At 48.4% G+C, this 15,181-nt stretch overlaps 1 protein-coding gene across 6 annotated transcripts in view; it reads right to left on the bottom strand.

Annotated features, from left to right (window-relative positions):
* Nucleotides 1–15,181, bottom strand: part of CSTF2 (cleavage stimulation factor subunit 2) — a 446,855-nt gene that overhangs the window by 128,846 nt on the left and 302,828 nt on the right. The window lies entirely within an intron of this gene.

Genomic DNA, 15,181 nt, shown 5'->3' on the forward strand with positions numbered 1-15,181 from the left:
TGCCTGTTTTGTAAGTAAGCTGCAATTGCTGCAAGGTGTAGCCGAATGGATGTATATGCTAGATTACACCTTTGTAGGTGGAGTAAGTAGCATATGATGTGTTGTATAGACACGTCTAGAGGATTGATTGTGTTGTTATGGCAATAAACAACAAATCTTTTCCACTTGGCAGCGTAGCAGGCTCTAGTGGTAGGGCGTCTAGCTTCTCTGATGACGTTCAAACAGTCAGGGGGAAGGTTTAGGTACCCGAATTCTATGATTTCAGGAGCCAGATCGCAAGGTTGAGCTGAGCTGGGTCCGGGTGCCTTATCTCTCCATGGTTCTGGGTTAGGAGGCATGGTGAGAAGTTTAGCTTTTGGTGTGGCACTACCGAGAGTTCCAGCAGCGTGGTGTACCACGGTTGTCTGGCCCATGTTGGAGCTACCAGGATGAGCATGAGGGAGTGCTGTTGTAGCTTTCGCACCACTAATGGAATGAGTGGGAGAGGCGGAAAGGCGTACGCAAATTTGCCTGACCAGTTCATCCATATCGCATTTCCTTTGGACAATGGGTGTGGGTATCTGGCGGCGAAGCTTGGGCATTTTGTGTTTTCGTGGGTGGCGAAGAGGTCTATCCGTGGATGCCCCCACATTTGAAAGAACGGCTGAAGAACCTGTGGGTGAAGTTCCCACTCGTGGATGTGTTGTGTCTGTCTGCTGAGCAGATCTGCCACAGTGTTTTGGGCTCCTGGGACATGTTGAGCTAGGAGAAAGATTTTGTGGGGAATTGCCCATCTCCATATGCTCTGTGCTAATTGAGAGAGCTGTGGAGAGTGTGTGCCGCCTTGTTTTGAATATAATACATGGCTGTCATGTTGTCTGTGCGAATGAGGACTGCCTTGCCTGAAATCTGTGTTTGAAAAGATTTCATGGCTAGAAAGATTGCTAGTAACTCCAGATGGTTGATATGGAGTAAGTTTTGTTGCGGCGTCCATGTGCCCTGCGCTGTGAGGTGCAATAGATGAGCTCCCCAGCCGGAGAGCGATGCGTCCGTTGTTAGTATTATTTGGGGAACCGGGTCCAGGAACGGTCGACCTTTGGTAAGGTTTGTGGTGTTCCACCACTGCAGAGAGCGATGGGTGCGACCGTCTACCAACACCAGATCTGTCAGTTGCCCCTGGGCCTGGTTCCATTGGTGTGCTAAGCACTCTTGGAGTGGACGCATCTGGAGTCTTGCGTGGAACACTATAAAAATGCAAGAGGCCATCATCCCTATTAGTTGCATAAACACTCGTGCTGGAAGGGTGTGTTGAGGCATGAATTTCTGTCGTAAAGCCTGAATGCTTGCAATTCTGGCCGGATTGGGGTAGGCTATTGCTTTTGAGGGGTCTATGGTGGCACCGAGGTATTGTTTTATGTGGGATGGTGCTAGCTGGGACTTTTGGTGGTTCACCGTAAAGGCTAGTTGGTGAAGTAGTTGGATTGTGGTGGCGGTATGGTGTACACATTGGTTGTATGAAGTGGCTTTTATCAGCCAATCGTCCAAGTATGGGAAGACGTGAATGTGCTGTCTTCTGAGGTGTGCCGCCACCACCGCTAGGCACTTGGTGAATACCCGTGGTGCTGTTGCGACTCCGAATGGGAGCACTTTGAATTCGTAGTGTTGTCCGTCCACTACAAATCTGAGGTACTTTCTGTGAGCATGGTGTACTGGAATGTGGAAGTATGCGTCTTTTAAGTCCAGAGTGGTGAGAAAGTCGTTCTGGGAGAGGAGCGGAAGCACCTGCTGAAGCGTTACCATGTGAAAATGGTCTGAGTGTATGTATGTGTTTAGGTGCCGGAGGTCTAGAATAGGTCCTAGAGTCTCGTCCCTTTTTGGTATTAGAAAATATAGGGAGTAGACCCCCAAATTTTGTTGATTGACAGGAACGTGTTCTATTGCCTGTTTTTGTAGGAGGGAGATTACCTCCTGCTTTAGCAATGTCGAATGTTCTTGTGACATTGGGCGTTGCCTGGGTGGAATGTTTGGGGGGGTAGATGTTAATTCCAGGCAGTATCCTGACCAAATTATTTGGGTCACCCATTTGTCTGTGGTGATGGCCTCCCAGACATGAAGGAAATTTGTGAGTCTGCCCCCGACTGGAGTGGAATGGTCTAGGGGGAGCGGGGGGAAGTCATTGGGTAGTAGGTGTGGCAGAACGGGCGTTGTTTGTTTTGCCTCTGCCCTTGTTGTTGTTACCCCTGTAGCCGCCTCTTTGGTAACCTTTTGTAAAGGTGGTCTGAGTAGGGGACTTGTACGATGTGGACGCTGTGTCTGAGGAGTAGCCTCTGGATGCACTCCTAAAGGATGAGCGGCGAAAGGAGCGCCTGGGCGGGTGAGATTGTAAGGCCCCCATGGATTTTGCGGCATCCGTGTCCTTTTTCATCTTTTCTAAGGCCTCATCCACCTTTGGCCCGAATAGATGTTCCCGGTCAAAGGGATGGTTAAGGATGGAGGCTTGCACTTCTGTTTTAATACCAGATACCCTTAGCCAAGCATGGCGACGGAGAAGGACGCTGGTGTTAATGGCCCTGGAGGCTGTGTCTGCTGCATCTAGGGCACAACGTATAGAGGTGTTTGTTTTACCCTCTTGAATTAACTCGTTGGTTTTACTTTTATATTTTTCAGGGAGATGTTGCATTATGCTCTCTAGTTCATCATAATGAGCCCTGTCATATCTGGCCAGCAGTGCCTGAGTGTTTGCTATATGCCATATGTTGGCGGCCTGGGATGCTGTGCGTTTGCCTGAAGCATCTAGCAGTTTTGACTCCTTGTTAGGTGGTGGTGCATCACCTGACGCTTGTGAGTTTGCCCTTTTACGTGCCGCAGAGACCACTAAGGAATCTAGTGCTGCTGGTCCTCTGATGTAAGAGGGATCTGAGGGAGCAGGTTTGTACTTCTTTTCGATACGTGGGTTAAGGACCCTGGCTCTAACTGGGTCTTTAAAAACTTCTGCCACATGTTTTACCACCCCTTTAAGCATGGGCAGTATGGAGGTGGACCTCTGTGTAGTATCGAATGTGTCTAGGAGGAAATCTTCCTCCACAGGGTCATTATGCATGTCCACCCCATGATAATGTGCTGCTCTATGCAGAAGATGGTTAAACCCTAATGAATCTTCTGGTGGAGATGGTCTAGAAGGGTAAATATCGTCTTGTGGGACGTTGGGGATATCTGGTATATGGTAATCGTCCCATGGATCTGGAGATCCTGTAGGGGTGGGATCTTGTGGCACATCCCCTGTATCTTAATATGGGTCCCCATAATCATCATCGTCTGGAGACGGAGTAGGAGAGCGAAGAGGTGGGGGTGGAGAGGGTGGAGGTAGGGAAGGAGGAGGAGGGGAAGGTATTCTGAACGAAGAGGTAGCAGAGTCCTTCCTCTTTGGAGGTGGAGGCGGAGCAGGCTTCTCCAAATGTCTCTTTTTAGTAGAGAGTGTCAAATGTCCAGTTTTTGGATCCTTGGTGAGAGTTTTTTGCAAGGGATCCGGTGTAAATAGCTCTGGTGAGGTAATTTGGTCCGTCGGTGCCGATTAATTTTTATGTTTTTCCGTGCTGGTTTGATGTTTAGAAGCCGGCTTGGGAACCTCCGTTCTCTTGGTTGGTGCCGAGATGGGCTTCGGCTTAGAAGTGTCGGTGCCGGTGGCCTTTTGTGGTTTGGTCGGCACCGAAGATGGCGTCGGTGCCGAAGGGCTGGGTTTCGACCCCGAGGGCTTCGGTGCGGAGCTCGGGGTGGAGGCCATCTTCTTTTTCGGTGCCGAAGTGTGTTTCTCGGCACCGCTGGCAGGTTGGCTCGAGCCTGAGCCGCCGGAAGGCTTACTTGGCTTCTTCACCGGGCCCGGAGGTGGGGTGTGTGAAGCGGTGTCTCTGGTCTTGCCTAGGCCCGGAGGCGAAGGCGTGACCGAAGCCTTTTTGGGTGTCGGCGCGGGTGTGGGAGGGGGTAGATTGGTACTCACGACCCTCTACGCCAGGGTGATGTCCTCCACATCTGACTCGTCGGCCTCGGAAGCGCTGACTAGGTCCTCTTCGGTACGATGATGTTCCGGATCGTCGATGTCGTCTCCGAAGATGTCGACTGGAATGGACGTCGAGGAGTGTGCCATGTTCCTTCTGGCTCTTCGGTCCCGAATAGTCTTTTTGGATCGGAAAGACTTACAGGCCGGACAGTCTTGAGCCTCGTGGGGAGAGGCAAAGGTTGCATACCTCATGAAGATCGGTGTGGGGAAATTTGGACCCACATTGAGGGCACTTTTTAAATGGAGTTCTTTCCATGAGCCGCGACTGGAGCCTGGGTAGGCCCGAAGGCCGCCGTCGACAACTGGAACCGAAGGTCTGTGTCGATGAGGAAGCGTGTTGATTGAAGAGATCGTGTAACGAAACAATACAGCGATTGGGGTGAGGATTGCGCGTCAATCGTCGAACTGGAAGCGGTTCGGAACCGGAGCGCGAAGATCACATCCGAGTCCGATGGCGGGAAAAAACAATCTGAGGATGGAGCCGAAGCCCATGCGCAATACGATCCAAGGGAGGAGTCACCGACCTCGTGACTTCCAAAGAACCTTCAAGAGGAAAAACAAACTGCAAACATCCGGGCCCAACACCAGATGGCGATCTATGCAAAAGTGTGTAATCTGCAGCTCATATGCCTCGAACCATACTTTCTCAGAATGATATGCTTTATATAAATACTTTTGCAATATGCAATTGGCTTTTGTAGAAAGTTACAAGTGGTTGCAATAGGCCAAACAATTTTAAACACAATAATGCATTGCGTTCAATGGAAGTTTCAAGTTATTTGCAATAGATTACTTTTAGGATTACTTTTGGAATTCAAGGACTGGACCCTAGATTCAGTCCTGGGTCAGTACTTAGAAACAAGTGATAAAAGTCGACTTAGTTACTGTTATGATTTTCAGACAATATTTTGCTATTTTAAAAGTTCACACTTAGAAAATATTTCATAGAAAACAGTCAATGATTCCCTATGGAAGAAAATTCAAGTTGCAGGTCTAGTATGTTCTCGTTACTTTTGTAATCAAGTACTGGGTGCCTAGACTCAGTACTGGGACCTTCATCCAAAACAGGTAAGTAATTACGTTTTCACAATGTATACGATTTTTAAAGAATATTTAAAGTTAGCAGAAATCAACACTTAGAAGAAATTTCACAGAAAAACAGTCAATGGTTTCCTATGGAAGAAAATCGGGTTACTGGTAAGTACGGTTGTGAATATTTTTTAGGGTCAGTGCTAGGCACCAAGATCCAGCACTGGGAGCTCACCTAATAGCAGGTGAGTATTTTCGTTTGTTACTCGGCTGATTTTTGGTGAATATTTTAAGTTTTGAAAAGTCCAAACAGAAGAAATTTCAGGAAAAACCAGTCAATGTTACCCTATGGAGAAAATTGGGTTATCTGCTTTAAGGTAAGTACTCGACTGGCAAAGTTATGGTTCTGGACATAGACTCAGGGGTCTCCCAGGGTTAGGTAGGTACAGTTGTTTCACCCTCAGCGGCACAGGGGCAGCCGGGTGCAGAGAGAGTTAGGCCCAATGTTATCCTATGGGAGGCAGGGGGCCTTGGTTAGTGTCTGCTGACTAGCAGGCCACGTGGCTGTGGGAGCTGGGCTCCTGGTCACTTGCTCAGTGCAAATGGGGAAGTAGATCGGTGTAGAGGTTACACTGCCAGGGCCACTTGAGCGGCTGGGTGCAGGGTGCTTTTGAGCCTTCGGACGCTCAATTGATTTTAATGGGAAAGCTCCGGTTTAGAAAAAGACTGCAAGCTCAGGGACGAAGATTCTTCAGGTGCCACCACCACTTCGAGAGGTAAGTTGGGTAGTTGGAGGATAGGTAGGTACCCTGGAGTTGGGCACAGGGGGCCATAGGGCACCGGGTGCAGGGGTGCCTTTTGGTGTCGGGAAATCTTACCCTCTGTTGATCGCGGTTGGGGGGGGTACCTGGTTCTGAGGCTGCAGGCGTCGTCAGGAGCGTCGAGGGAAGTCCTGGGTGCCGGACTCGGGGTCACAGTCGCCGTGGGGTCGTCTTCGTGGTCTTTGTTCACTCCAGCACAGGCCAGGCTTGGCGGGTGCAGAGTGTGAAGGGTTCGTGGTTCCGGGCTGATGCCAGGGATTAGAAGCTGATTTTGAGTAGAGCCTCTACTCATCGGAGTCCTAGGTGCTTAGTGCCAAAAGGTAGCAAGGTCTTCCGGGGTTTGTGAGGTTGCTGGCCACAAGAGATGCCGGGTTGGAGCAGGAGCAGGTTTGAGGGTGGACAGGCCGGTAGGGCTGGGGCCAAAGCAGTTGGTGTCTTCCTCTTCTTATCAGCTGCAGGGCAGGTCTTATTTCGTCATGCTCTTCTTTGTATTTCGGAATCTGGAATCTGGAGAAGGAAGGTTCAGGGTGCCCCTAAATACTAAATTTAGGGGCGTTACAGGTAGGTGAAGGGCAGGGACCAATGGGTCCCTGTCCTGGGGTGGGTACACCCCCTATCCTGCCTCTCTCCTGTGGGAGGGGGCAGTAGCCTAGTCCTGATTGGGTAGGGCTTCCCATCTTCAAGATGGCGAGAGCCCAGAGATGTGCTTCACCTCGCCTCCCCCACCTGAGGGGTGGGATTGGCAGGCTGGCACATCCCCTGTCCTTATTTGGGATTTCTGGCCAGGCTTCCAACCAGAGTGGGGGCTGCCAGTGGCCTGGGGAAGCTCACAGAGGCAGCATGCCTTTGAAGCTTCCCCCTGCCCATCCTGGGGGAGGAGATTTAGCACCTCGCCCAGGAAGTGCATTGTTGCAGGCCCAGGAGTGCAGGGGCTCTCCTACCCAGGGGTCCAGCAACATGTCTGCTGTGTGGCAGCCTAGGCAGCCTCCCAGACCAGACATGGATTGTAGGTTAGGTTTCAGGGGGCATCTCTAAGATGCCCTCTGGGGTGCTTGGTACATTAAATCCCACACTGGCATCAGTGTGGGTTTAATGTGCTGAGAAGTTTGATACCAAACTTCTCAGTCTTCAGTGTTGCCATTATGGTGCTGTGGAGTTCGTGTTTGACGAGCTTTCAGCACCATGTACTCTTAAATGGCAGCACTGAACTTACAGTGCCCAGGAATGGACCTTGGTACTGTAGGGGCACAGGGCTCATGCTCCTGTGACCACACCACTGGCATAGGGCACCCAGCTAGAGGGGTGGCTGAGGTATGCCAGGGCAGTGTGGGTGGTGGGCATGGCACACAGGGATGAGTGCCATGTTGACTCTTTGTTTTGTCTTGTACCCAGACACTCAGCCTGCAAGGGCACTGTGTGTGTGTTAGGGTACAGGGCCTCTAAGGGTGGCACAATGAGTGCTGCAGCCCTTAGAGGCCTTCCCTGGTCTCAAGGCCCTGGGTACCTAGGGTACCATTTACCAGGGGCTGACATGTGGCCAGGGTTTGCCAATTTCGGTTGTAGGTTTTTAGGGAAGGAACATAGGTCCTGGGCACTTGATTGGCAGGAGTCCAGGGCACACTCAGTCAAAGTACATTCAGCAATTCAGCAAAAAGTGGGGGCATACCATGCAAGAAAGATGGCACTTTCTCACAGTAGTGCAGTACAAGTTTACTACACCCGATCACCCACAAACCCACTTTCGCTTACAGAGTGGTGCCACAGAAGGGAGTAGGGTTTCCCCCTTTGAACTTCTGTTTGGTCCTCCTGTGAGGGGTAAAAGAGGGTTGGGAGAGGCCTCTCTGAGAACCCAAACAAGATACTGTGGACTATGTGCTTGGCCCAAGGTCCAAAATGGCTGAGTACATGGAAAAGGCATCCAAGAATCTTGAGGCCAGCCAGGAGCTTCAGAAGCACTGGTATGACCAAAAAGCTGCACTGGTAGAATTTCAACCAGGGCAAAAGGTGTGGGTTTTGGAGCCAGTGGCACCAAGGGCTCTCCAGGACAGATGGAGTGGCCCTTACCTCATCTTAGAAAAGGAAAGTGAGGTCACCTACTTGGTTGACCTGGGCACAAGCAGGACACCCAAAAGGGTGACCCTTGTGAACAGCCTTAAGCTTTTTCATGATAGGGCTGACATCACCTGTTGTGTGCAGATTTAGATTTCGTACATAGGTTTCTCGATTTATGCCCTTATATAGGTACAATTCACATTACCCTTATTTGGACATTGTCCGTACAAACCAAATACAGGCACGGCCACCTACATCCATCCATCCACGTCACAACAAATTCTTGGAAAATCAGACCCTTACGCCTTTAGGAATTTGCCTCAGCTTGAATACTGATTTCTCAAAGAACTCATTAAGTATGCATGAACATCTATTCCTTAGGGGTTCATTCATGATGATCCTCTGCCCGACTTTTACATCAATACTGGCATTCCTAGACACCTTCAAGGTATAAATATACCAGCACTTGCCCTGGCAAATTGCGGTTCCCGGAGGATTCGATCCAACCCAGACTGCGCGGTTCGCTACGGCAAGTTCGAAAAGAGATCGAGTTCCACCCTGATGCACTGACCTGACTCTGTCATCCTCCTTGCAGAGAATTCAGCTCCAGTGCTCTCCGACTTCCCTTGCGGGGGGGGGGGTTAGACTATCGAGTCCAGAAAAGAGATTCCAACCCCTCTCATTCTCAGGTATGGAGCTGACTAGAACTTAGAGAAACTTTTGGCAACTCTTGGCTACACTAAAATATAGCTAGCTAAACTTTAGAAATAGCACCTACTTCAGACCTCATACTGCACTTAGGTTAGGTACACTGGGATAGAACAATTTAGAAGCATCAGATGAGTATCAAATTTTAGCTTATGTTATATGTTATTTATGTATGTATTTTGATTAATATATGTCATAGCTACAAACCATGCTATTGCAGTATTATTTTATCTTACTGCTAACCTCGTACATATTGTACTTGGCAGTCTGTCTTACGATAGTAGCAATTCATATCTCTTGCACAAGAAATAAGACTGTTCAATGAAACCCTTTTATTGAAAACGCCCGTCTCTCTATTTCTGTGCAACTCTGAAGAAACGAAGCATGCACGATTGACTGAGTGAAACTGTTATCTATTGTTTCCACGATTCTGAGACTGTTCCGATTCTAAAGGGAAACAAAGTTGTCATGTTTATGCGGTTGTCGAGACTAATCCCTTCCTGTAATTTTGAGAAGTTTCTAGTGACCTCTGAGTTAGCTGGCACACACAATTAAGTTTAATATACGCGATAGAGACATACTGACCTCAGTCCTATGTCAAATCTATAGTTATGTTATTCCAATGCGCAGAGCTTATCAGGGATATAGGAACTACACTACACACCAAGCTGATGGTGATTGATGAGGATCAGGAGACACAGAGTGAACCTCTCCTTGACCTCCCCTCCTACAGCCCCAAAGATGGGCCAGTGGATGGATTTGTCTTTTCAGACACCATCACTGCCCAACAGCAGACTGATTGAAAGCAAGTCTTGCAGCAGTATGCTAAGCTCTTTTCCTTGACTCCTGGTCAGACAAACTGGTGTACCCATGATGTGGACACTGGTGACAGTGCACCTGTGAAGAACAACATCTATCAACAGTCTGATCAATTCAAGGAAAGCATCAGAGCTGAAGTCAGCAAGATGCTGGAGTTAGGGGTTATTGAACCCTCTCAGAGCCCTTGGGGCCAGTGCGTGGTTCTAGTCCCCAAACCACATCCACAGGGTGGAAAGAGAGAAATGAGGTTCTGTGTGGACTATAGAGGACTCGCCTCCGTCAACAAGACGAATACTCACCCTATTCCAATAGCAGATGAGTTGATAGACAAATTGGGTGCAGCCAAATTTCTAAGTATCTTTGACTTAACAGCAGGGTACTGGCAAATTGGCATGGCCCCAGGAGCAAAAGAAAAGACAGCATTCTCCACACCTGATGGGCATTATCAGTTTACTGTTATGCCCTTTGGTTTAAAGAATGTCCCTGCCACCTTCCAAAGATTGGTGAACCAAGTCCGTTGCTGGATTGGAATCCTTTAGTGCAGCTTATCCAGATGTTATTGCTGTCTTTAGTTCCACCTGGCAGGATCACCTGATCCACCTTGGGAAGTTTTTAAAAGCTATGCAAACTGCAGGCCTAACTATCACGGCATCTAAATGCCAGATAGGGCACGGAACTGTGGTAAACTTGGGCCACCTTGTTGGTGGAGGCCAAGTGCAACCCTTACAGCCCAAGATCCAGGCCATCCTGGACTGGGCAGCTCCAACAACCCAGACCCAAGTCAGGGCATTCCTTGGCGGACATGAGGTTTGTGAGGGGATATGGGTCCATTGTGACTCCCCTCACAGAACTTACCTCCAAGAAGATGCCCAAAAAGGTCAACTGGACAGTTAACTGTCAAAAGGCTTTTGAAAACCCGAAAGAGGCAATGTGCTCAGCACCAATTCTCAAAGCTCCAGACTATACCAAGCAGTTCATTGTGCAGACTGATGCCTCTGAGCTAGGGATAGGAGCGGTCCTATCCCAGACCAATGATGAAGGCCAAGACCAACCTGTTGCTTTTATAAGGAGAAGGCTTCTCCTCAGGGAGCAGCGTACGACTGCCATTGAGAGAGAGGCCTTTGCTGTGGTTTGGTCCCTGGAGAAGCACAGACCATACTTGTTTGGTACTCACTTCCTAGTTCAAACTGATCACAGATCTCTCAAGTGGCTAATGTAGATGAGAGGTGAAAACCCTAAACTGTTGAGGGGGTCTATCTCCCTACAGGGAATGGACTTAGCAGTGGAACACAGACCTGGGACAGCCCATGCCAATGCAGATGGACTTTCCGGGTTCTTCCACTTAGAAAATGAAGACTCTCTAGGGAAAGGCTAGTCTCATCCTCTTTGGTTGGGGGGGGAGGGGGTGGTGAGCAAGTGCCCTCTTTCTGGATGGTTGCCCCCCCATTTTGCTGAACTGCTCATGTACTTTGACTGAGTGTGCCCTGGGCTCCTCCCAACCAGGTGCCCAGGGTCTATATTCTTTTCCTAAAACTTCATTGAAGACCAAACCCAATTGGCACTCTCTGGCCACAGGTCAGTCCCTGGTAAATGGTACCACAGGTACCCAGGGCACAGGGACCAGGGAAGGGCTCTATGGGCTGCAGCACTTATTGTGCAATCACTGGAGGCCCTGTACCTTTACACTCACACATTGCCTTTGCAGGCTGCGTGTTTTGGTGCAGAACAAAGTGAAAAATAAACATGGCACACATCCCTGTGTGCCATACCTACAACCCACTGCCCTGGCATGAATGTACGTTCTTATGACGCATTCTTTTCCCCCGCAGGGAATCACAACACGGTTGTTACAACGACTGCGTTGTGATTCCGCATACCATTACTCCGCAATTCGGAACAACGACTTGCGGAGGGGGGGCACTGGATGTTGGAATAGTATAATTCACTATTCCAACTCCAGTCTGTGCTGACAATAGGGAAGGTGTTGGATTTTAAATCCAACACCTCCCCGCCTCCCCCTCCGCAAGTCGTTGTTCCGACTTGCGGAGTAATGGTATGCGGAATCACAACGCGGTCGTTGTAACGACCGTGTTGTGATTCTCTGCGGGGGAAAAAGATTTGTGGTAAACGTTGTTTACCCCCTGGCATACATCAGTCACCCCTCTAGCTGGATGCACTATAACAGTGGTTAGGGTACAGGTGCATGAACCCTGTACCCCTAGAGCAGAGGTCTCCAAACGTTTTTACTCTGAGCCCCCCAACGCAAAATGTTTTGAGGTCGGGCCCCCCTCCAAAACTTTATGACAAGAATTGGGGGAGCGGGAGGGACATGGCTGCGTGCAGGGAGCGGGCTTATGAGATGATTTCAGGAATACTTTTTCTATAGCTTATGAATTGCACCAAATATGAGACTTATAAAACAGCAAATGCATCAAACAAAAACAGATATCCCAAACAAACTGCTCTACATAATTGGGGTGTTGTGAGCCCCTCACACTCGTTGAACCCGATGCAACTATATATGCTGTACTAATGATAACTGCAGTCCTGAGTAGCAGGCTGTCTCCTTTGCCTTTTTTACCTCTTCCCCTCCATGATGGATCATCACCTCTGTCCTAATGCTTGAAAGGACAATACGCTCTGATGCCCCTTTTTTTAAAGGTAGACAGTCATAATTGTGATGCAGTGGGCCCCCCAAATCCCTGGTCCCCAGTCCTGTTGCATCTGCCCCTTTATAATAACCAGCAGTGGCCACTTACACACTTGGCAGCAGTACCAGCTTCACTAATGAATGTCCCGTTTAAAAAACAAAAAACACTTATATTGTCTCCCTCTTTGGGGTATCTCTCTGAAGAAGCGGTCTCTGGCCATTTGTAAACATAAAAATGAGTCTGTATACAGTGCTCCCTATTCTGGGCCTTCTCTTTGACAATATCTATGAATCTCGCTCCTTTCCTCTGTCTCCTAGACCATTACTGTGAGGCCCCAAGGATCGAGAGGATTAGGGCATTGCATCTGAATGAAACCCTGCTGGCCTGATACCTGCCACCCCATGGACTCCGCTTTCACAAAAAACGGCCCCTGAATGGTTAATACTGACTTTGAGATGCCTCTGCCTGAAATCGAAGTGTGGGTGGTAGTGCACAAAGTTAAAAAAGAAACCATGGAATTATGAGTTTCTGCAGCAGCGTTTTCCACATAATTATCAGTGTACTGCATTTGCTACATAATCTGCAGATTGCAACAAAAAAAATCTTGATTCTAGCTCAAACGGAACAAAAGTTACTTAAAGCGTGGCAAAGTGTTCCGGAGCAGTGGAAGGCCCTTTGCAAAGATTGACTTGTAGTTGCTTACTGCTGAATTTGGGTGGTACACTGGTACTAAGGAGGTGAAATATTTCCCCTGACAGCGTTACCATGAGTTAAAATGACAAAATAATGTAGTGCTAACCACAAAATGTGGCGCATTGTGCCGCATAATTTACCTTTTCTTGCTGCATAATTTAGTCAAACCTGCCGCATAATGTAGTCCTTTTCTGCTGAATAATTCCAGTGGATCTGGTTAAAGCTTTGTGGTGGCAAAGATCTATTCTTTTTAAGATGTAATGCAAAGGAGTTATCAGCTGAGATCTGGAATAGTGGAGACACTTACAAAAATGCCTGCATTAGATACAGTTTGATTACTTATTACTAAAAAGTACGTTTTGTAAGAACTTGTTTTATCTCAATCACTTCATCATTTTGCAGCGGCCTAGCTTAGAGTATGTAAGGAATATGCTACTTACCAGTATGCATCTGTTCTTGGCATGTAGAGCTGCAGAGTTGTACACTTAGCATAGATCGCCATCTGGTGTTGGGCCCGGATGTTTGCAGTTTGTTTTTCTTCTTGGACAGTCTTTGGAAGTCACGAGTTTGGTGACTCCTCCTTCGGTCCGTACTGCGCATGGGCTTCGGCTCCATCCTCAGATTGTTTTTCGCCAACAGGGAAATGATGGAGCGTAGTAATAACAGTGAGAAACCCATGTGTTGTATCTAAATAAGATGTACTGGAACGGATACAGGTAGCCGGGGAGGCGGGTGGGCGTGTACAACTCTGCAGCTCTACATGCCAAGAACAGATGCATACTGGTAAGTAGCATATTCCGTTCGAGGCATATGAGCTTCAGATTGTACACTTAGCATAGATTATATAGCAGTACCCAACCTTAGCGGCGACCACCGGTATCCGTTGCAGCTGTTTGAAAAAGTGTCTTTAGTACAGCCTGGCCCACTCTAGCTTGCTGCTTGGAATGCACATCTACACAGTAGTGTTTTGTGAAGGTGTGCGGTGTAGACCATGTGGCTGCTTTGCAGATGTCATCTAAGGGTATATTCCCTAGAAAAGCCATAGAAGCCCCTAACTTTCTTGTAGAGTGGGCTTTAGGAGGAACAGATAATGTTCTCTTTGCCTTTTGATAGCAAATTTGTATGCATTTTACAATCCACCTAGCTATCCCGGATTTAGAAATGGGGTTGCCTTTATGTGGTGGAGAGAAGGAAACGAACAATTGTTTAGTCTTCCTGAAGGGTTGCGTTCTTTGTATGTAGTATAGCAACGCCCTTTTCACATCAAGTGTGTGTAAGGCCCTTTCCGCAACAGATTGGGGTTGCGAAAAGAAGACAGGTAATTCCACTGATTGATTGAGATGGAAGGGGGAAATGACTTTGGGCAGAAACTTCGGATTTGTGCGAAGTATGACCTTGCTGTGATGCATTTGTATGTAGGGTTCCTGTATGGTGAACGCTTGTATTTCACCAACCCTTCTAAGGGAAGTGATAGCTACAAGGAAAGCTGTTTTCCAGGTGAGAAACTGTAGCTCACATTTGTGCATTGGTTCGAAGGGCGGACCCATTAGTCGTGTAAGAACTAAATTTAGATTCCATACAGGGGAAGGTGGTGCCCTGGGAGGAATTACTCGTTTAAGGTCTTCCATGAAGGCTTTAATAGCGGGCACTCTGAAGAGTGATAAATGCTGTCTGTTTTGTAGATAAGCAGCGATCGCTGCTAGGTGTAGGCGTATGGATGTTACACCTGTGAAGATGGAGCAGATAGCATATGATGTGCTGTATGGATGCATCTAGAGGGTTGATTGTATTGTTACGGCAGTAAATTACAAATCTTTTCCACTTTGCGGCATAGCATGCTCTAGTGGTAGGACGTCTGGCTTCCATGATGATGTTCATGCAATCAGGGGGAAGGTTAAGGTATCCGAATTCTAAGATTTCAGGAGCCAGATCGCCAGGTTGAGCTGAGCTGGGTCCGGGTGCCTGATTTCTCCATGGTTCTGGGTTAGGAGGCATGGGGATAGGTGCAGTTTTTGATGTGGTACCACTGATAGTTGTAGTAGCGTGGTGTACCACGGCTGCCTGGCCCACGTCGGAGCTACCAGAATGAGTGTGAGGGAGTGCTGTTGTAGCTTCCTGACCACTAATGGAATTAGTGGGAGAGGTGGAAAGGCGTATGCAAATCTGCCTGACCAGTTCATCCATATCGCATTGCCCTTGGACAATGGGTGTGGGTATCTGGCGGCGAAGCTTGGGCATTTTTTGTTTTCGTGGGTGGCGAAGAGGTCTATCTGAGGATGCCCCCACTGTTGGAAGAATGGGTGAAGAACTTGTGGATGCAGTTCCCATTCGTGTAGTTGTTGCGTTTGTCTGCTGAGCAGATCTGCCATGGCGTT

This window comes from Triturus cristatus, chromosome 5_2 (assembly GCF_964204655.1).
Source record: "Triturus cristatus chromosome 5_2, aTriCri1.1, whole genome shotgun sequence".
NCBI lineage: Eukaryota > Metazoa > Chordata > Amphibia > Caudata > Salamandridae > Triturus > Triturus cristatus.